Source organism: Boleophthalmus pectinirostris, unplaced genomic scaffold, assembly GCF_026225935.1.
Source record: "Boleophthalmus pectinirostris isolate CB_2022bp ecotype Guang Dong unplaced genomic scaffold, ASM2622593v1 HiC_scaffold_23, whole genome shotgun sequence".
Taxonomy (NCBI): domain Eukaryota; kingdom Metazoa; phylum Chordata; class Actinopteri; order Gobiiformes; family Gobiidae; genus Boleophthalmus; species Boleophthalmus pectinirostris.
The window spans coordinates 4,502,696-4,518,383 of NW_026571207.1; the positions used below are offsets into that span (position 1 = coordinate 4,502,696).

General features: G+C 41.5%; 1 non-coding gene and 1 pseudogene across 1 annotated transcript; both read left to right on the forward strand.

The window, feature by feature from the left end:
- The window catches only part of LOC110153106 (hatching enzyme 1.2-like), a 73,865-nt pseudogene extending 58,681 nt beyond the window's left edge, over window positions 1-15,184 (forward strand).
- trnat-cgu (transfer RNA threonine (anticodon CGU)) lies at window positions 3,687-3,758 on the forward strand. The gene has a single exon. It is a non-coding gene; the product is annotated as a tRNA-Thr (tRNA).
- Window positions 15,185-15,688: the final 504 nt, after the last annotated feature.

The window sequence follows — 15,688 nt, forward strand, 5'->3', positions numbered from 1 at the left end:
GTCCACTGAACCAGCTCCAGAACATTGTCAGCTTCCAGCGTTAAGGAAAAGTCAGTGAGGAGTTATGTTGTAGACACTAGACTGAAGATTATATAAAGAAGTGGACTAAGGGAGCGTGGTGTCGACCATTGCGTGAGTGTAAATACTTGTCCGGGGGCAATGGCTTAGCGTTCCATGTCCATCGAAGCTAACTCACTGCTATGTGTTGTATTTTCGAGAAGGGTCCAGCTGCGGCCGGGGCGTTTCCGTCATGATACAAGAACATCACCTGGGCGTTCCTGGTAGCGCAGTTTCACAAGGCATACTGGGTATAACGAGCTTGATTCATCAGCCGGTTTCACTTCGCAAAAACCATCTGACCTTGCAGCGTTAAGAGTCGTTCGCTCAACGGTAGGCGGGTACTTTTTTTATTTAACCTATCGCTGCTATTTGGTCATGAAGTATGTAAAGTGCTGCTAACGGGGCTAACTGGTATATTAAGCTTTTTCCAAATCCAGTGTTAATCCGGATGTTGATGTTGAGAGAGCTGGATGTTGACAGTGACGAGGAACAGAGTCCGTGTGGCTGGAGGCACGAGAACGCCTATTTGTGTCCGCAGCTGGATGGTATTGGTATTTTCCCTGGACAGTGAGTTCATGGGGGTGAGGTGAGGTTCGGAGGTTCACTTGGGTCACTGTGGAGCGCTGCGCTGTCTGCAGTTACACTTCTCTCTCCCCTCTTCTCCTGGTTGTGCTTTTTCCACTCTGGCCTGACTTTTGCCCACAGCACAAGTGTTACAAACTTCAATAATGTTGAAGTGAAGGCCAAAGGACCATTAAAGTGTCCCCCATTTGCACAGGAACGCAGCAGTAACCTGGAAAAGACACATTCTTAATAGATAATGTATACATTACATTATCACCAATGAGAATTATTACAATCTTAAGTCTTATGGCCCTGGTACACCTTGACAATTTATGCCGACGTACCAGAATTTCCCTAAAAAGCTGGCATACGCTGAACTATCAATTTTGGGCGTATACATGAGGAATTAGTAACTTATATTGAATGTTTTGATAACTTATAGATACCAACTAATGGTTAGCGTGTTGTCAGCGTCCACAGCTTATGCCCATCGACAGTCACACTTATGCATAGCGCACAGCAGCGTATCGCCGTTGATCTCGTCTTCTCCTGGCTCTATTGGCAGTGACAAATCTGTGAGATCATGCTGATGCTGGAGGACATATGTGACCGCTGTGTCTTGCCCTCACCTTTTATTACAATGACCCACGGAAGCTGCTGGAGTTTGGTGTGACAGCAGTTTATTCTGCACAGAATATAGAAAACAGTTGTTGTGAATTGATTTGTCATGGACATTCATCATGTGTTTCATCTCGGCTCGAGTTCTCCATAGCAATGAGTAAGTACATGTAATAATATTTAAGGTATTACAATAATTGAGTCTGTTACAATATGGTAATAATAAAAATAGAACAACAGTATCACTCAACACTCTGTAAATAGTTCCTGTGACCGTATAGTGCACGAGTGTCAAACATAAGGCCCGGGGGCCAGATCCGGCCCTCCAAGACCTTTAATCTGGCCCTCGACTGATTTTCTACTAAAATATCCATCCATCCATTTTCTTCCGCTTATCCGGAGCCGGGTTGCGGGGGCAGCAGTCTAAGGGACTCCCAGCTTAGACTGCTGCCCCTGTCTACTAAAATATATAAATTATATTTTCTATTACAATATTGGTAATTTTCTGTGGTGTTTATCACAGCAGCGTCTCCAGCGTCTCTGTACGTGGCCCCTCCCACCAGAGCAGCACAAATGAAGACTTGTCTCTTTCCAAACGCTCTTAAAGGACGATCGTTTTGACTGTTGACCATGACACCCTCATCTGCAAAAACTGTCCAACATGAGAGAAAAGTGGAGCCGAGTGCAGGATTTTCCAATAAAAATTGACTTATTCCTATTTGCATACAAGTTAATGTTAAAACTTTGTGTTTGAAATTACATTTTTCTTAAAGTTTCTGGTTGTTCATAATAATATAATATTTTGTAAAAGAAAGAGTTCAGCAATTAAAACAAGATTTCTGTAATAGATTTGCGTTTCTCTGCACAAATATTTGAACTTATTGCTGTTTTTGGGGTTTATATGACATAAGTTTTCTGATCCGGCCCCTTTAGGATTAAAGTAGGTTGGATACGGCCCCCGGACCAAAATGAGTTTGACACTTCTGGTATAGTGGATTTTCGTCAGACAATAATATAAAATAAAATGCTACTTTTTCCAATGGGCAGTTTATATTGGCACTTCTAAATGCAATTTGCTTGTCTGTCACATTTTTCAGCGTGCTTCAGAGTGCTCATAACTTATACAGAACTTACCTATAACATATTCGACATACACCAGCGTATTTGCCAAATTTTTCATACGTCTGCATAGGCTCGCTGTATCATCAAGGTGTGACAGCCCCTTTATATTTTTCATTTTCACATTTACATTTCCTCTTTTGTTAGTGACATTGTCGTCCTGACATGAAATGCTCATGAACAGAACATCGGTTTTGGCTTCTTTCGTCTTATGGTGCCAACGATGAGCTTTCTCTTCAACGGCTCTGAGCCAAGAGCACATGACCAGTGTTGGGGAGTAACAGATTACATGTACCGGAGTTACGTAATCAGAGTACAAATTATGAGTAACTGTATTCAGTTACAGTTACTGTTTCAATGAGAGGTAATTGGATTACAGTTACTTTGTTGAAATAAATGGATTATATTTTCCAGTTTTTTTTTTTTGGTTTTTTTAGTAATTCCACTCATTGCTGGACATTAAACCAGGACTAAAACCACGTCTAACCTACATCTAAACTAGAAAAGCACTCAGAGAGCGCAGACCTCCGCCAAGGACTACTCCCATTTTTTATATAAATTGCGATAAAATCAGTCTTCTGGATCAGATCCGGATCAGCCTTTGGAATATGAAAGAGGATCCCATTGTCCATCCCTGAGTCAAATTTCATGGGGTTTGGTCAATAATTAACCGAGATATTGAGAAACAAAATTTTTGGCCCCATTTACCACAATGTTAACTAAAATTTCAAAGTGATCCAGAATCCAGGATTTCTTCCGGATCACCCCCAAAATGAAATCAGTTCTTCCTTTTCACATTTCCAACAAATCCTGAAAATTTCATCAAAATCAGTCCATAACTTTTTGAGTTATGTTGCTAACAGACAAACAAACAAACAAACAAACAAACAAACGCTGGCAAAAACATTACCTCCTTGGTGGAGGTAAAAAAAAAAAATATATATAATAATAATAATAATAATAATACTCTTATTATTAATCCAGAATTTGCATTGCCCCATGTTGGTCATCTGTTTTATTTCACCCATTCGATCTTTCTCCCTGAATGAATTAAACTTAAATATCCACTGTTAATGAAACAGTGTTTAATTAACAACTTCATGAACACCAAAAAAACACCAAAACAAAGCATAAAGAAGCTGATGGTGTGGCTGGTCAATTGCACGAAATGTTCTTGAACAAAAGGAAAAATTAAGTCATCTGCTTTGTTTCACCCATTTGATCTTTCCCTCCGACTGAATTAAACTTGTATATCCAGTTTTGAAGCAATGAAGCAATTTTTAATAAACAATCTCTTGAACACCCCCCAAAATAACAGCACTGAAGGCGTGGTGGCCAAGTGGTAAGGCGTTGGTCTCGTAAACCAAAGATCATGGGTTCAACCCCCATCCATGCCTTTAAACCCAGGATGTTTCAAAGATCTCTTCCCCTGTAAGAACATCTATTTTCCATGCAAACTTTGAAAACAGATTTGATCAAAAAGAGACTATTTATGCAAACTCTTATTCATAATCCAAAAAATGTAATAATATCCATCTTGGTAATCTAAATTGTTACAACTATTGGCAGCTTTCTGATTGAATTAAACATACAACATCGACTATTAATGCAGCAGTATTAATAGTTCATTATTTTTTATGCATTACAGACATGAATAATAACTCAAGTGTCATGTTATTCTTTCTTCTTGCACCATCGGATGAGACTGAAATGATCGAAAAAGCACAACTGCTACTCACAAACCCTCGACTGTGTACCGATTGGACAGGCGCATTTTTAACTTTTTGGGTACAAATTCCTGCCATTTTGCTTGACATTAGGATTTGACTCTTATCTCGTCAGTTTCAGCTTCACACGAGTCTGTATCACGGAGCGGCGTGGACTAGATCTTGGCCTGCAGACAAGGACTGGGGGAGACGGAGCGCTCCTCTGTTCTGGCTTTGCTGAATAATCCGCTCTGATACCATCTCAGAGTGTCGAGATCCGGAGCCGTGGTCTGAACACAGGCCAAACAGGAAAATCACACTGTCGTCTTACTCCAGTGTGTTTTCTTTACATATATTATAGATATTAATTGGAATATGCTGGATTTCTGTACCGTTTCTTTCCTAGATATAAAGCCTGACACTACATGGTTCATTCACTCCAGTCCAGCCCACAGTCAACCACTGGTCTCTCTAAACATATGTATCCTTTGTGTTATCCAGAGTTCATTTCTGATCTGTAAATCTGTACGTCACATGCAGTGTTGGGAAGGTGACTTTTAAAATGTATTCCCCTACAGATTACAGATTACACACCCCAAAATGTAGTTTGTAACATAATCCATTAAATGACGTCAAGTGAGTAACGTAATCTGAATACTTTGGATTACTTGATTTACTGTAGAGAAGCAAAGACTCGGATCTCTTCACATAAGATGTTTTTGTCTGCTAAAAGACAATCAAAAGATCAGTCTTTCCTTAACCGTATTAAAAATATTATTGAGAGAATAGTTTCGTCCTGTTAAATCCTATTTTAGTCCTGGTTTAGATCTAGTTTAGACCTGGTTTAGTCCTGGTTTAGACCTGGTTTAGTCCTAGTTTAGACCTGGTTTAGATCTAGTTTAGACCTGGTTTAGACCTGGTTTGGTCCTGGTTTAGACCTGGTTTAGACCTGGTTTTAGACCTGGTTTAGACCTGGTTTAGTCCTGGTTTAGACCTGGTTTAGTCCTGGTTTAGACCTGGTTTAGTCCTAGTTACCTCCACCAAGGAGGTTATGTTTTTGCCGGCGTTTGTTTGTTTGTTTGTTTGTTTGTTTGTTTGTTTGTTTGTCTGTTAGCAACATAACTCAAAAAGTTATGGACCGATTTTGATGAAATTTTCAGGATTTGTTGGAAATATGAAAAGGAAGAACTGATTTCATTTTGGGGGTGATCCGGAAGTAATCCTGGATTCTGGATCACTTTGAAATTTTAGTTAACATTGTGGTAAATGGGGCCAAAAATTTTGTTTCTCAATATCTCGGTTAATTATTGACCAAACCCCATGAAATTTGACTCAGGGATGGACAATGGGATCCTCTTTCATATTCCAAAGGCTGATCCGGATCTGATCCAGAAGACTGATTTTATCGCAATTTATATAAAAAATGGGGGTAGTCCTTGGCGGAGGTCTGCGCTCTCTGAGTGCTTTTCTAGTTATTAATGGTGTCCTTCTGGTAAAAATTTGCTTTCAATACATGTGTAAGTTTACAGGTGACAGACTGTAAATGGGGGCAGAGATATTTGAAAAACCCTGAATTAAAGGCACAGATGGTGATTGAACCCATGATTTTTGATTTACAAGACCGACACCTTACCACTTGGCCACCACGCCTTCTGTTCAGTAGAGCAGCAGTAGTAGGCAAGGCAAGGCAAGTTTATTTGTACAGCACAATTCGTACACAAAGTAATTCAAAGTGCTTTACAGAATAAGAAATACATTAAAATCATAATAAAAACAAATCAAAACATAAATAATCATGAAGATTAAAATTAAAAAAGAGAGACATAAATTGGAGAGAAGAGTGCAGAATGAAAACCTTTCAGTTATTTGCACAGTTAAACAGAAATGTTTTGAGTCTGGATTTAAACAGCGTCACAGAAGAGTCTGTCTCACATGTTCAGACTGTTCCAGGTTTTAGCTGCATGAACCTGAAACTCTGACTCCCCTTGTTTAGTCGTGACTCTGGGCACCAGCAGGAGGCCGGTCCCTGAGCTCCTCAGAGTGTGAGATGGTTCATATGACACTAACATGTCACAGATGGACTTTGGTGCTCGGCCATGGAGACACTTGTACAAGCAGAGCTGCTTTAAAGTCTCTGAGCCACAGGAAGCCTCACAGTAGTAGTAGCAGTAGTCTCTCTCTGTAGGACATGTGTTTCTCTCTGTAGGACGTATGTGTGTGTCTGTAGGACGTGTGTGTGTCTCTGTAGGACGTGTGTGTGTCTCTGTAGGACGTGTGTGTGTCTGTAGGACGTGTGTGTGTCTCTGTAGGACGTGTGTGTGTCTCTGTAGGACTTGTGTGTGTCTGTAGGACTTGTGTGTGTGTCTCTGTAGGACTTGTGTGTGTTGTTGTATGACGTTTGTGTGTGTCTCTGTAGGACGTGTGTGTGTGTCTCTGTAGGACGTGTGTGTGTGTCTCTGTAGGACGTGTGTGTGTGTATGTAGGACTGTGTGTGTGTGTGTCTGTAGGACGTGTGTGTGTCTCTGAAGGACGTGTGTGTGTGTGTCTCTGTAGGACGTGTGTGTGTCTCTGTAGGACGTGTGTGTGTGTCTGTAGGACGTGTGTGTGTCTCTGTAGGACGTGTGTGTGTTGTCTCTGTAGGACGTGTGTGTGTGTCTGTAGGACGTGTGTGTGTGTCTGTAGGACTTGTGTGTGTGTCTGTAGGACGTGTGTGTGAAGGACGTGTGTGTGTCTGTAGGACGTGTGTGTGTCTCTGTAGGACGTGTGTGTGTCTCTGTAGGACGTGTGTGTGTGTCTCTGTAGGACTTGTGTGTGTTGTTGTATGACGTTTGTGTGTTTCTCTGTATGACGTTTGTGTGTTTCTCTGTAGGACGTGTGTGTGTTGTTGTATGACGTTTGTGTGTTTCTCTGTAGGACGTGTGTGTGTCTCTGTAGGACGTGTGTGTGTCTCTGTAGGACGTGTGTGTGTGTCTCTGTAGGACGTGTGTGTGTCTCTGTAGGACGTGTGTGTGTCTCTGTAGGACGTGTGTGTGTCTCTGTAGGACGTGTGTGTGTTGTTGTATGACGTTTGTGTGTGTCTCTGTAGGACGTGTGTGTGTCTCTGTAGGACGTGTGTGTGTCTCTGTAGGACGTGTGTGTGTTGTTGTATGACGTTTGTGTGTGTCTCTGTAGGACGTGTGTGTGTCTCTGTAGGACGTGTGTGTGTCTCTGTAGGACGTGTGTGTTGTTGTATGACGTTTGTGTGTGTCTCTGTAGGACGTGTGTGTCTCTGTAGGACGTGTGTGTGTCTCTGTAGGACTTGTGTGTGTTGTTGTATGACGTGTGTGTCTGTCTCTGTAGGACTTGTGTGTGTTGTTGTATGACGTTTGTGTTTCTCTGTAGGACTTGTGTGTGTGTTGTATGACGTTTGTGTGTTTCTCTGTAGGACTTGTGTGTGTTGTTGTATGACGTTTGTGTGTTTCTCTGTAGGACGTGTGTGTGTGTCTGTAGGACGTGTGTGTGTGTCTCTGTAGGACATGTGTGTGTGTTGTTGTATGACGTTTGTGTGTTTCTCTGTAGGACGTGTGTGTGTTGTTGTATGACGTGTGTGTGTGTCTCTGTAGGACGTGTGTGTGTTGTTGGAGGACGTGTGTGTTTCGCTGTGTTTTCTAGGAACACAAACACTTCTAACTGAATAAAGTGAAATTTAATGCTGAAACATTCCAGGCACATCCCCAAACATGACACACCCCCAACAGAAAAGTAAGACAGTTCACCTTTAAGTACAATAACTTCCTGTGAGACGCAAGGAAAAATAAGTCCAATTGAGACGGATGCCTTTGCCTGACTGGCTTTTCTAAACATTTGTCTGGGAGCTGTCCATAAGAGCGCATCTGTTTGTGTCACGGGCCTGTTGTTTTACGATGACATAACTGTGTGTGTGGCTGCTTTGAAGGGCACGACTGCAGTCCTCAAAACTCACAAACAAAACTCAACCAGCGAGAACCAACCCACAAATGCTCCATGAATGTTTTTGTTTTAACTTTCTACCACGTTTTACCTCCATTCCCTCATCAAAAACACGCCTGGAGAGGTTTGAGATGTCATCTATGCATGTTTGAGTCATCTAGTGATCTCTCCCGGACCTTGTACATCTTCACAAACCCGACTCTCCTTCGACCTGGGGGCTTGTTTCTTTGTCTAAGCTTCCTAACCTGTCTCATGCCAGATTGATATGTGTGTCACTTTGAATTGCTTTCTACACATGATCAATCTGGAGCGACTGTTGCTGGAAGCGATCGGAAAACGTGAAGCGTCATAACAATTATTTGAATCTGATTGATCTGAAACTTTGGTCACATCCAGTTGAGAGAAAAGCACAGACATTTTCCCTGTCCACAAATACACAAAGCGCTTCCCTCTGTGTGTTTTTGACAAATTAAACAGTCTGTATTGACGCAAAAATAGTCTGAAGTGTGTCTGTCGGCGTCGCCATGTTTGTTTTGATTCATTTGGGCGCTTCTCCTTTGGTTCCCGCACAAACCTTTATGCTGCGACGCGACTGGTCCAAGCTCCACTTCAAAGATGTTTTTGATAAAGCTTTTTGCCGCAATGTAAAGTAAACGTTACTCCCGGTTAATGTTTTTTGATGGAAAATCTGCTGGATGTATAGTTGGAGACAGGCTTGTCAATCAATCTGTTGTATGCTTTAGTTGTTCTAGCTGATGAGAGCCTGTTCAGAGTACGGGATGCTGTATGATATAAAATATAATTTTTTTAAAAGCGTTGTCATGATTGCCAGGACTAACGAAGATCAAAAGTTAAGCGTCCTTTCTTTTTATTTAAATGAGAATCAGCTGACTAATGTAACAAAAACAAAATAGTTGGGCCATATTATTAGAAATGACTCCTGTGTGGCAAACTGTATTCACAAGCGAATATTTGTATGTGTATTTGTATTTATTTATTTCCATTCATAAAGCATAAAAAGACATCGACAGTGTCACAACATCAGACACACAAGAAATGAATGAAAAGGAGCAGAAAGAAGAAAAAATCTTACGTTATCTGCCCCCCCCTTTCCTTTTTCAAGACAAAACATTAACACCGATGGTTACTAAACATTCCAAATCAGTTCAGGCACAATTACTGATCAATTGCAAACAGAAATCTTCATTATTATACACAACAACTTAGTTTTCTTTTTCATACATACACACTGCATTCGATTTTATATGTTTTTTAAATGTCATCATTGTACTTGATTCTTTTATTTCTTTGTCAAGACTCTTCCATAAGTGAACTCCCTTCACAGCGACGCTTCACTCCATAACCTTGGTTCTGAATCTGGGTTTTTTACACATGTAGGTTCCTTTTAAATTGTAGTGGTTTTGTTCTCATCTCAAACAGTCTTTGAATATTTACGGGTGATACTTCGCACTTTGCTTTATACATGATTTTGAGGAGACTTAAATCAACAATATCCTGCATTTTCAACACTTTAAGTTGAACAAATATTGGGTTGGGTCAAGACTGAGGCCGGGATCAAACCAGGACCAGACCGTGATTGAGACCAGGACTGAGACCGGGACTGAGACTGGGAACAGGACCAAGACCGAGATCGGGAACAGGACCAAGACCGAGACTGGGACTGAGACTGGGACCAGACCGGGACAGAAACCAGGACCAGACCAGAACTGAGACCAGGACTGTGACCGGGAACAGGACCAAGACTAAGACCGGGACTGAGACTGGGACCAGGCCAGGACTGAAAACGGTTTAGTCCTGGTTCAGTCCGTATGGGGCGTAAATTTCCGGCATCGCAGTTTAAGTCACAGAAACAGTGACTTTTATTTTTTATTTATTTATTTTATTTTTTTTATTCAATTAAATTTAAAATCTAAAACTGAAAGAAAAAATAAAAATAAAAATTGTTATCTGTTCTTTCATTTTGAAGTCTTTTTTTTTATTATTCAGTTTTTTGTTTTTGTTTTTTAATTTATGTTCTATGTATTACTGTCCGAAATAAATAAACATAATAATAATTTTTAAAAAAAGTAATAAAGAAAATAGTAGTTTTTTTCATTTTCATATTTTTTTGTTTTATATTGAAAAATGAATGATTGATACAGATTTCCAAAGTTATTCCTCACTTACCTAATGCATTCTGAGGCGTCCTAATTATTCACCACGATGAGTTTGTTTCTCACAACTTTCAGACGCTACAGCGGAGTTTCGCATGACAGCAACTAACAACTACTAGCATGCTCATACAGTACTTCCTGAGCTGCTTATACAGAATACCTGTTCTGGGCTAAGACAAAGTTTGCTCAAACACACGAGGAAACAATCAAGTACATGCCCTTTAAGTAGCCGACTTCCATAAAGACAGATTTGCCTCTGAGCCGGTCTCGCTGCAGTCCCCCCTCTCTCCATCTCCAACTGTTTACTGTAAGAGGCACCGTGACTGAGCGCGCCACTGTACGACTCCCCGGCCCTAATCTCCAGTCCGTGGCGGTGGTGGATAAATCCTGTTTTCTGTGGCTAAAGTACACAGCAAACCTAATTAAACTCCATTAACTGGCTTAGTGCCTCAAGACAATCTCATTAAGATTTCAGTAGCAGAGCGGCCACTTTATACCGAGTCCGGAAGTGCGCGCCGGCGGAGTGGGCGAGGTGCCGCACGCAGACGCACTTTGTCTTAATTACAGGCGCGGATGACAGCTGTGTTTATTACCCGCGCGGTGTGCACAATGTGAGGGCGCACGGGGGGACTGGCCCAGGTAATGAAGTAAGCACAAAACACAGTAAATGCAAAAGAAAAAGAAGCGGAATGAGACGCACAAGGAGAAAAAAGGATGTAATATAAGAGCTTACGTGATGATGACAAGTTTAAACTGGAGGTGTTATGTTTCTATGGCGCATTAAAGCTCCTATGTTGCACAAAACTGACTCTTGTGAGCTTTAGATTGTTATAATGTTTGTTAACTCCTCAAAAACATGCTTGACGTTGCGTTTTGTTTCATTCACACATGTATGCGCGCACATGTACTGTATTTTCCGGGCTATTAGGTGCGTTCTTAAGCCTCCAACCCCATCAAAAAACGATTGCGCTTCCTGCAATCCAGAGCGCCCTATACACGAATCCACTCAGGTGTCCCAGTACGACTTCAGTAAACTACAAAGCCGCACCACCGGAAGCGCACGCAAACACACACGGAGCAGACAGCGACTGCGCGGCGAAAAACACCCGCAGCCACACTGATCATTCCACGCCGACGAGGAACGGAACGGAGGAACAAACTGAAAAAGCGAGTGCAATGTGCCACTTCTAGACACGACTGAGTCACTGTGAACACGCCGACAATCCGTCGGTCCCAGACAGCACCCTCCCTACACGCCACAACTGAACAAAGCCCAGAGTCACTGCGAACGCCACAAACAAACAAAACCACTCACCCATCACACTGTTGCGTTTCCTTTAAAGTCCGGTGCGGTTTATTTGTGAAAAAAGTTCGAAAATAGACCATTTAATGACAGTGCGCCTTATAATCCGCCTAATAGCCCGGAGTTGCAGTTGCAGATGTTGCTGAAATTTCTCAATAAATATTTAGTTTGGCCCACAACTTAGTCCCAGTCCCACCCCTGGCTTAAATTAAGAGTTATGGTGCAGCAACAGCTAAAAAAAAACAGAGGGACCTACATAGACCATGATCCTTTGCTCCATTTCAGTGCAGACTACAAGAAATAACAGTTCTAAGCACTTTTAGGTGTTAGTTCTTTGGATTAAGTCTTGTCAAATAATTTTAAGAGGAAAAAGAAGCATATTAACAGTGTTGTTCGCCTCCACAAAATATCACAATAAATATTATACTGTGAGATGTATATTATGTAAATATCATACCAGGAGATTTGGATATTGTTACATCTCTAACCGTGAGCCTCACCGCCATATCGTGAGCTTCCCCATGATATCGCAATAAATATCGTATCGTGAGGTTCATACAGTGACAATATCGTATCGAGAGACTTGGATATCGTCACACCCCTACTATCTACATCTCTCTGGCAGCAGGAGACTATGGACCAGTGGACTCACTTGGTCACTGCGTCCAACAGATCAGTGTGTGGATGCAAAACAACTTTCTCCAGCTAAACTCTGACAAGACTGAAGTCATAGTGTTTGGTCCACAGAAACAAAGGGACAGTGTCAGCAGTCACCTCCAGTCTCTTTCTCTAAAACCTTCAAATCAGGCAGGAAATCTCGGGGTAATAATGGACTCAGACTTGACCTTTAACAGCCACATCAAATCAATAACATCTGCAGCCTTTTACCATCTAAAAAACAGAGCAAAAATCAAAGGTTTACTGTCTAAATCAGACTTGGAGAAACTTATCCATGCGTTTGTCTCCAGTAGGTTAGATACTGTAATTTCTGCTCACTGGTCTCTCCAAACGAGCTGTGAGACGCTGCAGAACATCCAGAACATCCAGAACATCCAGAACATCCAGAACGCTGCAGCTCGGGTCCTGACTCGAACTAGGAAGTACGAGCACATAAGTCCTGCGCTCAGGTCTCTGCACTGGCTCCTGTGCCTCAGAGACTTTAAAGCAGCTCTGTTTGTACAAGTGTCTCCGTGGCCGAGCACCAAAGTCCATCTGTGACATGTTAGTGTCATATGAACCATCTCACACTCTGAGGAGCTCAGGGACCGGCCTCCTGCTGGTGCCCAGAGTCACGACTAAACAAGGGGAGTCAGAGTTTCAGGTTCATGCAGCTAAAACCTGGAACAGTCTGAACATGTGAGACAGACTCTTCTGTGACGCTGTTTAAATCCAGACTCAAAACATTTCTGTTTAACTGTGCAAATAACTGAAAGGTTTTCATTCCGCACTCTTCTCTCCAATTTATGTCTCTCTTTTTTAATTTTAATCTTCATGATTATTTATGTTTTGATTTGTTTTTATTATGATTTTAATGTATTTCTTATTCTGTAAAGCACTTTGAATTACTTTGTGTATGAATTGTGCTATACAAATAAACTTGCCTTGCCTTGCCTTACATCTAGAAAAGTAAATTATCTTTTTTTCGTACATATTGGCAATTCCAGGGCTTAAATCATTCAAATGATTCTGGTGAAGGTGTTTGGAGTTTAAAAACACAGTGGAACACTTCCTGTATTACCACATAACATCACAAGGTGAGAGAAGAACTCAGCCTAAATCTGCAAGGTTTGTGTGTTAAACATGTGTGAATGAAACAAACCAGGTCTAAACCAGAATTAATCCATGACTGAACCAGGTCAAGACCAGAAAAATAAATAAATAAATAAGGAATAAATTCAAGCATAATACCTCCTCTTTAACTTAAATCTTGTCAGTGCCATATCGGCATTACAACTCTGTGACACCTGCTCTCCACCCTCACCCACAGGACAGTGCACATATTCTGACTCAAATTCATCACCTGGTTGTTTCTATGTCATCATTGCTCTGCCTGGAATGTCCCACAGTATGACATTAAACAGCTCTACCTTACAAGTGGTTTTATAGCTCAAAAATACCTAGAAAAACAGACATCAGCTTGGCCTGGTTTGGTGTCCATGAAGATAGAAAGATTTAGTTTGATGATATAGGCGAGTTTCATTGTTGACAAAAGCGCGCGTTGCATGCTGGGAATTATTTTGGTCGGCGGCAAGAAACGCTAATTCAACATGACGGACGGAGCGAGAAAGCACGTAAAGGGTATTGATCCCGATTATTTATTGTTAGGTTTATCTAAACATTGTAAACAAGAAGAAAGACAAGAGATTAATTCAGTTTTACTCGCGAGGAGAACGGGCAGAGAGCGAGCATCACAACCAACAGTCTCCACACGTTCTGATGACTCAAGGCCGTTCTCCTCTTTTTATTTCATTAGGAGGCCCTAGTTACAGAACGATAATTCTCAAGGGGAAGGGGAAACAGCCAAGACATAATAAGAAACTCATGAAGCTATGCATAGTATAAACACATAAAACATGATTAACAATCAGGAGGTGCCTTAGGTATAGTCAGACACCATCATAACTCTTGCATGTGTGACAGTGGGAGTTGGCTTCATGTGAGGAATCATCTCGAGGTTCACTAGAGCGATAGGACACTGCACACAGTTGTCAAACACACAGAGGTTATTCATTTTCATACAAGTGATTGGTACATTATAAATCAAAGAATTGTAGTACATAAATGGTTAACTCATAGGCATAGAATATCACACAAGTATTTAGCAAATATGGGATAATAAAATTATTCTGACATTTATCCACTCTAACGGCAGAGGACCCAAGACCATTTGACCAGAAATTGGTCATAAGCATCGATGGACGCCAAATTTCTGTTCGGAATCACCAACTACCTGGCCAAATATTCACTTCGGCGATATCCACAATTACTCCACAGTTTGCTAGGATCTTCTGTTAATTCACCGTTAGCGGTTATTTTCACTCAGAATACAAAAAAGACATTTTCCTTCTTCCGTGCTTCTATTTGTGCATCCGATAATGCAGCAGGAACTTACCATTATCGTGGATAAATACGCGAGGTTATACACTGTGTTTGACGCTATCGTGTTTCTTGCCTCTGATCAGCATGCAACACGGGCTTTTAATAACAATGACGTCAGCTGAAACTCGCCTGTTGTTAAGCATTCCAGACAAAGCAATAACATCTTCATAAAGAAAAGCATTCGACGCAACCTCCACCGGCAAATTTACACAACTCACCTTTAAAACTGAGAAATGATGATCACACTAAGGCTAAACCTCACACTTCCGGCTCCTTCTGACAGTTGTCCTGGAATAGTTCAGCCTAATAATGCCATCAAAACACCGTGCCGCGAGCCTGCTCCTCTGCCGTCTCCGTGCTGTGTCCAGACCACTGCGGCGCACCTCATTATCTCGCGTTCGTGCTTTCAATAGTTCACCTCCGACTGGTGCGACAGGTACACGGAAGCGCGGCTAATGAAGCAACAGTTGTCTCCACGCCACCGTCCTCGTGCTAATTACCGCCGCACGCTGTCGCCGCCATTTGGGGTCAATGCCGTTAGTGTCCGGGATGACCTGGGAATGAAAACATCACGGCAAAGCGCCCAGACGTGATTCAACCAGATCTGAAGATAAAAGTCCATCTCAAAAATAAGAATATCATGAAACAGATCTATAATTTTTTTGTGTCTAATTTCAGAAAATCAAACCCGCATATTAAATCAACTCATGATACATAGGCTACATCCTGACATAGGGCTTAATGTTCAATTTGGATTTTATTGTGTGTTATTTTTTGCAAGGTCATTCACATTTCCAATTAAATGCGACTTGTATGTGATCTGCAGTGTGAAGTTAGCCTGATTCATCAGCCGGTTTCACTTCGTAGAAACTGTCTGACCTCGCAGCGTGAGAATTTGTTTGCTCGACGGTAGACGGGTACTTTTTGTAATGTAACCAAACGCTGCTATTTGGTTATGATTTATCTAAAGTGGCGCTAATGAAGAAGGGAAATAACGTTTTTCCCCTTGATAAAATTTGCTAAACATTCTCTTTGTTCCGGCTTTAAATCCTCGATCTCGGGAATCGTTGTAAACACAGACTATATGGCTCTTCGCT